Source organism: Heptranchias perlo, chromosome 10 (assembly GCF_035084215.1).
Source record: "Heptranchias perlo isolate sHepPer1 chromosome 10, sHepPer1.hap1, whole genome shotgun sequence".
Lineage (NCBI taxonomy): Eukaryota > Metazoa > Chordata > Chondrichthyes > Hexanchiformes > Hexanchidae > Heptranchias > Heptranchias perlo.
Genome location: NC_090334.1, coordinates 30,803,536 through 30,815,893, shown reverse-complemented (window position 1 = coordinate 30,815,893; position 12,358 = coordinate 30,803,536). Strand labels below are relative to the sequence as shown.

Genomic DNA, 12,358 nt, shown 5'->3' with positions numbered 1-12,358 from the left:
AATACAGACTCAGAGCCGACGCTCCTGTAATTATAACAAAAGGTGAAGTATACATTATCCGAGTAACGTATCGCTACGTAATAGAATTGATGATTAGGAATAATTTGATAACATGACATCTCTGATTTATGATATTGTTTGCGAGCGTTACCTAAAGTGTTGTCAGGGGTGCTCATTTCACAAAAGTCACATTTGTCCTGAACTTAAACAAAAATATACTTGTGTGATTGGGCACCGAGCAAATTCATTTTTGCATTTTCCTTATCTGTAAGTGATCTAAACTGCAGGTTGACAGACGTTTGAAGGGAATCGGCGATTAAATTCTTATCCGAGTAACTAAGTAACACACTTAACTGACGGCAGGCGCTAATAATTGGTGATTGAAAGTTTCTGTATTTAGCGTGCTGCATGTTCTTTAAGTGGTTTTTGTTACAGGTTATATTATTAGGTTTGCGAGAACAGTAGTGAACTAAACTTCCCAGTTAGTGGTCTTCGCACCAGGAAAGTGTTACTTGGTGCAGCAGCCCTGCCTCGTCACTCATTAACTCCCTGTAGGTTGTCAGCGGCTGCTCAGCACAAAAACCAGCACCAAACTAAATTAAGAGCCCGATGATTAAGATGAACGTTTACCGGCGCTGTCATTTGCAGCATCTTTCCATCATAACATTGTGTCACTGGGAAATTCTCTTGAAAACTGCAGGAAAAAACATACACACAGACGCAAAGCTAGAAGAGCGCCGCTTATTCCGAATTTGCTCCAATGCAAACAAAAATGTCACGTAAACAGTAGTTATAACTATCGCAATCTCGTATCAATAAATTTATTTGAAAATAAAAATAAAAATGGAAACAATATTTAAGCACCATCAAAGGAAACATAGGACTGGGTTGAGTTGGTTTTGATTTATAATCTATAGTCGATATGCAGCAAATGACCTAAACCATAGTTTGCATGACAACATTTTTATCCATAAAACCTACGTCTTTCTTTTTGCTAGCCCTAAAGAACACTCTTTAAAAAGACATTACTGTCCTGAGGTGCGAATGTAAGCGAGATCGAAAACGCATGCAACACCACATTTAGGCCGTGACGAAAAATCGCTGTGAACCACTGAATTTACTTGGTGTATTGAGCTTACATCTCCAAATCCTTGTAAAAGCGTCTCAATAGACTGAATAATTTACTGTGTGGGTGTTGAGTAAATCTGAGTCGGATCTAGGTAGTCAGTATATATCACGCATTTGCACTGAAGAAAGTCTTGGCACTGAAAAAAGCATTAACCCAGGGTAGATACAAGCTAATGCTGAAAAAGAGAAACTTATTTGCAACCTGCTGAATCTGGCGGAGTGAAACATAAATATATGGTCCGACTCAGCAAATAAATAATGTTGGTGAATAATTTTCTAATTAGCGAAGAACTTTCGTTTTTTAAAGAACAATCACCCGAAAGGATCAAATATCAGAATGATTTATTGTTGTTATTGCTTTTGATTTAAGGTTGAAGTGAACTTAAAATATGCAGCCAAACACAACTGTTAGGAAAAATACATTTTAAAAAGATCACATTGTTGCCAAACATTCTGAATAATCGAGAGTTATGAATGTTGCGAAACTGTAGGAAATACATACGCAATACTATGATTTATAACACAATCATTATTATTTCAATTAGAAATTTTGAAGATTCAAATCAATGCTTACCTACAGTTCTTTCCTACTTTTCTATTGTATTGTATTATTACTTCATTTATTACTTGGACTTACTGATTGCCTAGTTCCGTCCTTAACATGTACTCATTTAATGACAGGGCGAGCTGGATGGTTGGAATGGCAGTTTGTCTGTTCCACATTCTTGTCTTAAATATTTTAAACATTTACTCCAGTGGCTGCAAAATCACATGCTTTTCTGAGGAATCGGTCACAAACGACGATTAACTATAATTAATAGAATTATTGACTCGCTTGTTCGAGCAAGCGATGTGGGGCTCATAGTTAAATTATTTCGATAAATGTGCCGCATGTGTCATGCATTGTTTAAACGAGTTCGATGTAAAACATCAGCGATGATTCCTTCAGTTTCTTCCTTCTAATGTTTATTCATCTGTTTTTCTTCGGTGGGGGGAGTATTTTTATTTAAATTAGAACAATTTATGTTGGGAAGTGTTCAAATAAATAAATAACCTAATTATAACAAAAATTGTTTGTCAATTCCCTGCATCCTTTATTTTATTCCAATTTGCATTCTCTAACGGGAATAAAATAGTAACAATTTCTTGCATATATGCGATAATGCAATTTCGGTATTCTGTCATAGACGAAACTATAAACTACACAGACTGACAATCTGAGCTGGGTGTTTATTTTTTGGGAGCGGTGCGTTAACAAAATTATTTCAAATATTGACTTTCATCGCGAATTGTGTGACGCCTCGGATTTAAACAGGTAAAAAAAATCTTTGACGTTTGTGACACCATAAGGCAAATGCGCTTAAAATGAGAAAAAAATCTATTTATAAAACACTCGACATAACGTACAAAAATGTATAATTACGTTTATTTTTGGTTATACCTTAATTGTTTTTAATAAAACAATGCGATCTTTTGAGCAGCAAGCTGCAAATCATCGCCTCTAACTAAACGTGCTTCCGCGGAAATTAGGACCAAAGCAGAAAGCTTTAATAGAAAATGTGTAACCCGCTGTTATTTCATTCTGATATCGTTCAAAATATTTTTCAATCTATATTAAATATTACTTGTTTAGCATCTTGTCTAGCACAGTGTTACATGTATTTTAAATTGCACTAGGACCGCACAAAGAAACTACGCACAAAAATCGATACAACACCTATCCCTATGTAAACAATACTATTTCAACTGTATTGACTGAACCGTTCCTACTTTCGCAGATTCTGGTGAAACTTAATTGATGCCACTGTTCGTAATAGCAGTTGTTGTGAAAATCAATCTTTTAAAAGGAGAAAATCTTTAATTTTATATGTGGTTTTGACTTCAATATCTTGGCCCATAAAATGTAAAAATTAATTGTGATGACAAGCTTGCAGTTTTAGTCTCCCGCGGCTCTCCGTGTCTCTTCGTAGCAGCTTTTTGTTTCCTTGTTGTTTATGAGTACTCAGTAGTACCGGTCAGGAATTGGAAAATAAAGATTGTCTGAATAAAACACTTCAATTCCCATATTCGGTGTTTAGCGTTGTAACGTGAGTTACCGTCCCGGAAATGGAAGCCTCCTTTTTAAACTACAGTTTAAGAAATAATTAATATTTTGTGTAAGTTTCTTCATGCGGTAATGTTGGCTCTATGTTACTTTGGTATTTTATTTATAGGTGATTTTGATAATTATTCTCATTTGCTGATTCGTACGTGTTGATGTAATTTGCACAAGGCCAATATGAATAATTATAAATATTAAAATCGAGTTCCATCTGCAGCACAGCGAATGTCAGACTGGCGGTGACAGCGCTTTGTGCTACATCTACCTATAGCAGTTCTCCCTCAGCACATATTCCAAATGAGCTGCTTGTCTCGACATGCTCCTGTTGCAGTCTGTGCTCATGGTACACAACATAAACAAAGCACTGAAACTACCACCACATCACTGCCGCTCCAGACTTTCGCTAAAACAGTCCTTCCCCTGCTTGCAATGCCACGAATTATACAATAGACATGTATGCATCATTTACAACAATTCAAGCAGAACAATATTCATATCCTTTATTATTTCGAATTGGGTATACACTTTTGTTTCCCGTTATCCACGAACCAGGCGTTCCAAGCATCTTCAGTGAAGTCATATAGGAGGAAATATTAGGACTCTATGGAATATAGCTGCAAATAACCTGCAATTATTCGAAATGCAAAAAAAAGACCAGCACAAATTTACATTGTAACAATTTACAGGAAGTCGGCGTGTGCCTAAATAAATAACGAAATCTCATTATTGATTATTTGCCACCGTGCAACTGGAAAATAACAACGTCATAATAGCTACTCTAAACGTCAAATAGAGGGTTAAATCAGAGTAACTAAATGAGATAATAATAAAATAACTAAACTATTACTTGTTGACGATTTGTAGCGTTGATTGAAATCGTTACAAACGTTATATAGGATCGTACACATCGAGCAAAACAACGTTCGCTTTTAGCAGAATGCACCAAGCCTCACAGATGGAAACAAAGAGTATTTAAGAAAAACAACTGAGTCAGTTGTAAAGTCAGGTTCAATAGTATCCGATAAATCTCCAAATATAATCGACCGGCTCCCAAGCAATGCAGGCACGCCACCTAGTGGAAGACCTCACATTTATCTACTGCAAGTTGGAGTTTCTACTGGTTGGCGTCTCAAGTCTAATATATTGTACATGAAATAAACACAAAATACCGCTAATATGTAATAACATTAGCTTTGATGTTTCATAAATATTTACAGTTTGCAAAAGTAGACGGTGCATATAAAACAAAAATATTTAAACAGTCGTATTGAAATTTGTGATGAGCCAGTTCATTTCTTAGCAACCACAGCATGAAAATTGTTCATTAAAGCCCACGGAAAATAAATCGTTTCCAAAATCAGCAGGAAATCACAGAATATGCCAATACAGCTCCTTTCGCCTTCAATAACCCAGAAAAACTTAGCACTGATTGGTAAATAATGGAAAATAAACATTTCCAGGGGGGTTGAGATATCACATATGTGGAAATACAAATCGTCGAAGAACAAGTTGGTTCCTTTTTTATTTTAATTTCAACCTGTAATCAAACTAAGGATACCAGCAAATCGCTGAAACAAAACTCTTGCTGAAGGGGATGAATTCATGGATAACCATGAATATCATTTTGATCCCATTAATGTGGAGTACACGTTACTCACTAACGAGTAAATCACTAGTGCATATTGACCACTTTCTTCGAAAGTGGAGTAGCTATAGCTTGGGGTCAGGCGGGCAGGCGGGGCAGTGCTTTCCAATATTCTGCTCCCTCATTCCGGGCATTAAACTTATCGGACGATATATTTACCGTGATAAATGGGTCTTTCTCCATCATTTCACACTCGATTTTGTTCGCACGGCTGATGCCTTTGGTTAGTTAACAGTCGACACTTTATCTACATTACTGGTGCATTTATTTAATAAAGATTGAATGTTAATGAAACTGTTACAGACATACGGGTGCTTCGATCGTTTCCCCAGGTATATTTGCTGCACTTTGCAATGTGAACGACATGAACAGCGACATAAACGGAAACTATGCCAAAAACTGGGGGCGAGTGACCCATTTCGAATAGCTTGCCAACACGTTAGGTTCGTAACGCGAACTATGATTGTTTGGGGAGTACACGAGAGCTCCTGGTACCCGTGGAACTGCACTACAGTATGAGGAATGAACTCCAGGAGGGGAGAACAATAAAACGAAAGGCCCGCAATTCAGCGCCATAGAATAAACCTTTTACTAACTCCATGGACAACTATGAAATTCATATTTGGGTCTGTAACAGGCAATTCGTTAATGTTAACGCACATCTAGAATTTACAATGTTGCAACGAAACAAACACTTTTAAAAGCCTTTTTGTTTTTCAGGATCTATTGTTGAGCCATGGAACCGATAACTTTTAGTGTCCAAATATGCTTTGTTTGGGTCTACAGCCAATTCCATTTTAGACCTCAAGGTGTGCAAAGAGTTGGAGGTTTGAGTGGGGGGGGGGGGAATTCTGGTTGATGGGTTGATTGTATAATGTTCACCGATAATTATCGCTGGATAATCTTGTTGTGATTGTGTCACAATCGTCAGTCTTGCAGCGTTGATGTCATTGCATCATCCTTGGTCACTGATTCTGCCATGAATCTTGTCCCGGAACCAAATTCGAAATGAAACTGTCTCTGCAAACTCCATTGTGTCTTTTTTAATTATTGGCAATATGGGAGTAACTTCAACGTTAGCTTTATTTTGGGATGCAGACGACGTTATAAACTGCAAGAGGAACATTATCTTAATGAGATTACTACCTTGGTATCTTTTTAATGTTTTTTTTCCGGATAATCCCCTCCCTCCGTCTATGGTTCCAAACAAACAAATTATGTTTCTGTTAGTGTGGATTTTCTTTGACTAATAAAAGTACAAACAAACCCCGTTCAATTTCAGTTGAAAACATTCTACAAGTGCTATAGTCTATTTTATGCTTGTCGGTGTATTATGAATTTTATTTCCACTCCCAAGGCTGATGATAACTCACTTGAGACCTCCTAGTCAGCCTTACTAATGGAAACAAAACTATTATACATGAGCGGAATGCAAGACTAGTTTCTGGGTTTACATTCCTCGGTCCGATAAACAGAATCCACTTGTCAACAATAAAACCCCGCATTTATTCTACAGTTCAGTAAAACCATCACAATCCACCTGAACTTTGCCACTAATGGATTATGATATATCTTTCACTCAAAGAATAAATTATTTCCTCTTCGATCCGCCTCGTGCAATATTCGCACTTGCTGCGGTAAATTCGTGTGTTTGGGATTTTTTTGTTTGTAGTGTTTGGGACTTTTTTGTTTGTTTTGTGTGTGTGATAAACGGATCACTGGGGAAATATGTTCTCAATTTGCGTCCGTAGTAAGCGATGGTCGTTTAAAGAACTGGAGACTCCTTTACAGACTCACTAAAATATGCTTCTGAAATTAACACACTTTTTTATTGACAAAAAATAATGTATGGCTTCTGTTGGATTAATAAAAAAAAGTTTTGTTGCTAACTGGGAAATATATTAGTCTGATATTGTTACTTCTGGGCAATTTGGATTAAACGACATTTAAAAACGGGCCTTTGCAGAATCTTTTACAAAATGCATCCGCTTAGGGTTAGTACTGGCGATGCAATACCATAGACTTGTCTTTAATAACTACCAGTTGGTCTATTAGCTATCTTAACAGACTTATGAGAAATGCTGCTATGTATTTTGACCGACTCGACCTGTTTGTAAATGTCTACAAGTTATTCTTGGGGAAGGTTGTCCATCCAGTTCAGAAAGATTTTCGTCCATCTCTCGGTTAGGCGGCAATGGTTGGAGTGGGGACGGTTCGGAGCCCTGGTCAGAAGCTGCTGGTGTTTCATTTTGCTGTTTACTATGATAAACAGGAGGGGGAGGGGAACAAATAATTCAACTTACATTTTCCTGGCAGGTCCAGTTCGCGGTAGGATTGGAAACACATTAAAGCGTCATCTGTTTAATAATATGCTTGACTTTTTTTCAATGAAGTTTAAAAAATTTCTACAAGAACAGGCCCTTGTTTTCTGCAAAGGCGACTCACATAATTCATCACGCGAGTGTACACCCTATAACTGCGGTCTTTGCGATCAATAGGGGTGCTAAAAATATCCCGAACAAAGCGTGCCGATACCTGATAAATGATACCATTCGCTTTTTTTTACTGGGATGAGTTTTATTCCGACAACATTTCCATCGTAAACAGTTCACTGCTGAGCAATGGACTTTATGAGGTTGCAAAGTACATTGCACAATTTATATCAAGACTGGAAATTTCAAAATACGTCTCCAAAATGTAGATTTTAAAATAGATTATAGTCGGTTCATAACTAAACATAAGGAGTTTACAAACTTCAATCAAGTAGGGAAATTACCGACTTTAAAATGTTAAATTATAAGAGCTGTTAGTGCAGGACAGGTTGGTGTAAAAGTTGGGACTTTGCCGCACGTCATTAGCTTGTACGAAAGGCCATCTCTCGCAACCAGTGATGTAAAATGAGGTTTGCAGTTGCGAGTTTGGAATTTGAAACATTTCTCTGGAAGACTGAGACAGAGCGTACAGATGCCGTGCAGGTTGAGGGTGACATTAAACAACGGCGACCCACATTTTCTGTACATCAGTTTCAAGAGTACAAAAAGAGGCGCATTCAATGCAGTACAAATATCAGACAAGTTCGTATTTTCAAATGGGGACCACATTGTTATTTCCGACATATTTTGCGGATTTTGGAACCCTGTTAATCGTAAGCACACTTGGGGCCCCGAAGATCTTGTGATCTCTGTAAATATGGGAATGTTTTGCTCTGAGCCTCTTTAGCGTCACCAAGTGGCACAATGTGTCTTTGCACAACCCAATGTTCGAAATGCCTCTTCTGGAGCCGAACTGGTCCGCAAATAACTACAGCGGGCACTGTGCAAGGGCACACTTCTCACTGTGGACAGCCAGACTCACAGAGAGATTACAGACATAGAGTTTTTAAAGTCAAAGTTACAGAAAACGAACACGATGAACAAAACATGCTGCGAATGGGTGTATCATGATTTTAGAGGTAAAGTTTGGTCAGAATAACAAGGTTACGTGTTTCATTTTTAATGCAAAACGAAATTCAAAAATTGCACATTTTACCATATCTTCTGACCACCCCTTGTCGATTTACCCACTATTCATTTACTCCTTTCTTAATATTTTTTCTATTCGTTTTAATTTCAATGTAGCTACACTATTAGCTTTTTCGTTTTCTTCCTATGATTTTCTTGTATTTTTAATACTGTGCACAATGATTTCTTTTCATTTTGTTTTAAATTTTTACTTTTGTATTTAGTCCCGCAGTCTGTCCGCCTGCACACACCTGTCGCACTGTCAAAGTAAGGGTGCCGGACCTGACTGGATCCGTCAGAGCAACAAAGTATCGAGTCTTGACACTTTAAGCAACCTCTGGGTCACATCACCGCTCACATCCAACGTCTACCTTTAGCGGTGAGAACCTCGGTGACATCTAACTGCAGTTACAGATGTAGTTACATTTCACATTTCCATTTGGTAAGAAGTGGTTTCTGATGCATCAGTGCAAACATTGGATTATGAGTCAGGAGTCAGGACTCTCCAAGAGGTAGCTTCCCACCAATTTGAGTTGGCACCAGCTGCCGTATAACTCCAGGCTGACGCAAAACTGCATTTGAAATGTGACCTAGAACTTGCTGCGAAGTTTGGAAACTTAGTATTGAATGGTTTTCAAGTTAACAGAAAGCCAATACTCCCACCTGTGCACTCGTAATACCAAAATGAGCCACCGAGATAGTGAACGTCTGCACACACATCCAAGCATGAAGATGTTTTGTGGTTGATCTCAGTGCAACTTTAAATAATGCAAGTGCGCAGTACAACTCCAGCCCGGTGTGAAGCAAAGTTTTAAAAAGTACCCGGATAGTCCATTGAACCATTTGGAAACCTTTTGAATTTAGTATGGATTTGTTTTAATAGGATGAGAAAATAGACCTTGCACGCCTGCTTCCTCGTGACATTGGAAATAATCTGTCCAGGAATGGAACTCTGTACACTTGTCCAAACTTATCGGCTTTCCCAGTCAGGTCTGGCACACAGAACTCTCATAGCTGGAAAGAGTGCAACATACAGCGCGTTGCAGCTAGCAGTACTGGGTATTACACTTCACAGATATTGGTTTCTGGCAGGTATCTGTTGCATAATGGCAGCCTTATCAAAAAGCTTACTTTTGACTTTTAATGTTATAAGAGAAGTAATGACAAGGTACCGCATGGTAGGTTGTTACATAAGGTTAAATCTCACGGGATCCAAGGTGAGGTAGCCAATTGGATACAAAATTGGATTGACGACAGAAGACAGAGGGTGGTTGTAGAGGGTTGTTTTTCAAACTGGAGGCCTGTGACCAGCGGTGTGCCTCAGGGATCGGTGCTGGGTCCGCTGTTATTTGTTATTTATATTAATGATTTGGATGAGAATTTAGGAGGCATGGTTAGTAAGTTTGCAGATGACATCAAGATTGGTGGCATTGTGGACAGTGAAGAAGGTTATCTAGGATTGCAACGGGATCTTGATAAATTGGGCCAGTGGGCCGATGAATGGCAGATGGAGTTTAATTTAGATAAATGTGAGGCGATGCATTTTGGTAGATCGAATCGGGCCAGGACCTACTCCGTTAATGGTAGGGCGTTGGGGAGAGTTATAGAACAAAGAGGTCTAGGAGTACAGGTTCATAGCTCCTTGAAAGTGGAATCACAGGTGGATAGGATGGTGAAGAAGGCATTCAGCATACTTGGTTTTATTGGTCAGAACATTGAATACAGGAGTTGGGATGTCTTGTTGAAGTTGTACAAGACATTAGTAAGGCCACACTTGGAATACTGTGTACAGTTCTGGTCATCCTATTATAGAAAGGATATTATTAAACTAGAAAGAGTGCAGAAAAGATTTACTAGGATGCTACCAGGACTTGATGGTTTGACTTATAGGGAGAGGTTGGATAGACTGAGACTTTTTTCCCTGGAGAGTAGGAGGTTTAGGGGTGATCTTATAGAAGTCTATAAAATAATGAGGGGCATAGATAAGGTCGATAGTCAAAATCTTTTCCCAAAGGTAGAGGAGTCTATAACAAGGGGGCATAGATTTAAGGTGAGAGGGGAGAGATACAAAAGGGTCCAGAGGGGCAATCTTTTCACTCAAATGGTGGTGAGTGTCTGGAACGAGCTGCCAAAGGCAGTAGTAGAGGCGGGTACAATTTTGTCTTTTAAAAAGCATTTGGACAGTTACATGGGTAAGATGGGTATAGAGGGATATGGGCCAAGTGCAGGCAATTGGGACTAGCTTAGTGGTATAAACTGGGCGACATGGACATGTTGGGCCGAAGGGCCTGTTTCCATGTTGTAAACTTCTATGATTCTATGATTCTATAATGCTTCCTCCTGTGTTCTCATAACATTGAAAATTAGCCGAAGCGAGCAGAGCATCGTGAATGCATCTAAGCACGCATGTCTGATGATCTTTTGTCATCGATTTCTTACAATCTGCAGCCAGCAGTCCAACTCTGAGATTGGCATCTGTAGTGTGATGCAGTAGAATTAAGAAGGTTGTACATAGTTAAGATACTGGTCAGAATTTAGCCAACAGTGTTCTGAGAATCAACATTTACAAGTGTTTAGGTGCAATCAAAAATTGAATTGTATGTCTTTCATTAAGAGTTATGAACTTAGCTTGTCACACATTAAAAAGGCAACAGAGGGCAATAGGGGATGGAGGATTTGATAGGTATTCTGGAGTTTTGCTTTATTTTTATTTGGGGAGTAAGCAAGGAGAAATTTTGCAGAACCTTTCCTGAGGAGATTAAGTGGGTTGGGTAGAGATCATAATAGAAAAATTATGCATGATTTGTGCAAAGGCAAGATTAATGGGCTGAATATTTTATCATCAGCTGGAAATTATACTTATTTATGAATTCATACAGTGTTTGTATGAAATTCCTTTGCCTGGTATTTTAATGGAGCTGTTAACTATTTATTTTAAACATAATGGCTCAGTGGTTGCACACTCACCTCTAAGTCAGGAGGTTGAGGTTCGAGTACCACTGTAGAGACTTGAGCACATAATCTAGGTTGACACTTCAGTATGGTACTGTGGGAGCGCTGCACTGTCGGAGGTGCCATCTTTTGGAGGAGGCATTAAACCAACACCCTGTGTGCCCTCTCAGATGGATGTAAAAAAGATCCAATGGCGCTATTCGAAGAACAGCAGGGGAGCTCTCCTGATGTCCTGGCCAATATTTATCTCTCAACCAACATCACTCAAACAGATTATATGGTCATTAATTGCTGTTTATGGGACCTTGCAGTGTGCAATTTGGCTACTAGGTTTCCTTACGTTATAACATTACACTTCAAAATAAACTTCATTAGCTGTGACAAAAGCAAAATACTGCAGATGCTGGAAATCTGAAATAAAATCAGAAAATGCTGGCAACACTCAGCAGGCCAGGCAGCATCTGTGGAGAGAGAAACCACTGATTTCTCTCCCCACAGATGCTGCCTGACCCGCTGAGTGTTTCCAGCATTTTCTGTTTTTACTTCATTAGCTGTGATATACTTTGGGCTGTCCTGAATACATGAAGGGCAGTATATAAATGCAAGTTCTTTATTTATTTTAAACAAATTAACAAATTTAAGTGTTCATACATTAATATTACCCAAGGCCGAGGCTTTTAGTGGTAACATTTTTGTGTCAATTCAAAGCAGTTGCTGACGTGCCACACAGCAGGAACAGTATAGCTTGAGAGTCAGGTCTTGATCTTACTCCAAGCACGCTGAAACCATGTGAGTAATCTCACTTCACTTGGGCTTTGCACTGAACATAGTTTAGCTCTAACATGCTGCAAAGCCATATTTTAAAAGTGCCCATGCAATTCATTGGGCTTCCTGAGAACTTAAAAAATTTAATATGTAACTACTACAGGTCAGGTGCTCCTGCCTGCTCTCATAATATCACAAATTAGCTGCCTAGGGAGTGGTGCTCTGCATATGCATGGAATGAAATGCTTAGGTGCATTTGACTTTGAG

General features: G+C 38.6%; 1 long non-coding RNA gene across 1 annotated transcript in view; it reads right to left on the bottom strand.

Moving 5' to 3' along the window:
- Nucleotides 1-12,358, bottom strand: part of LOC137326124 (uncharacterized) — a 705,949-nt gene that overhangs the window by 263,097 nt on the left and 430,494 nt on the right. The gene's annotated exons all lie outside the window — the stretch shown is intronic.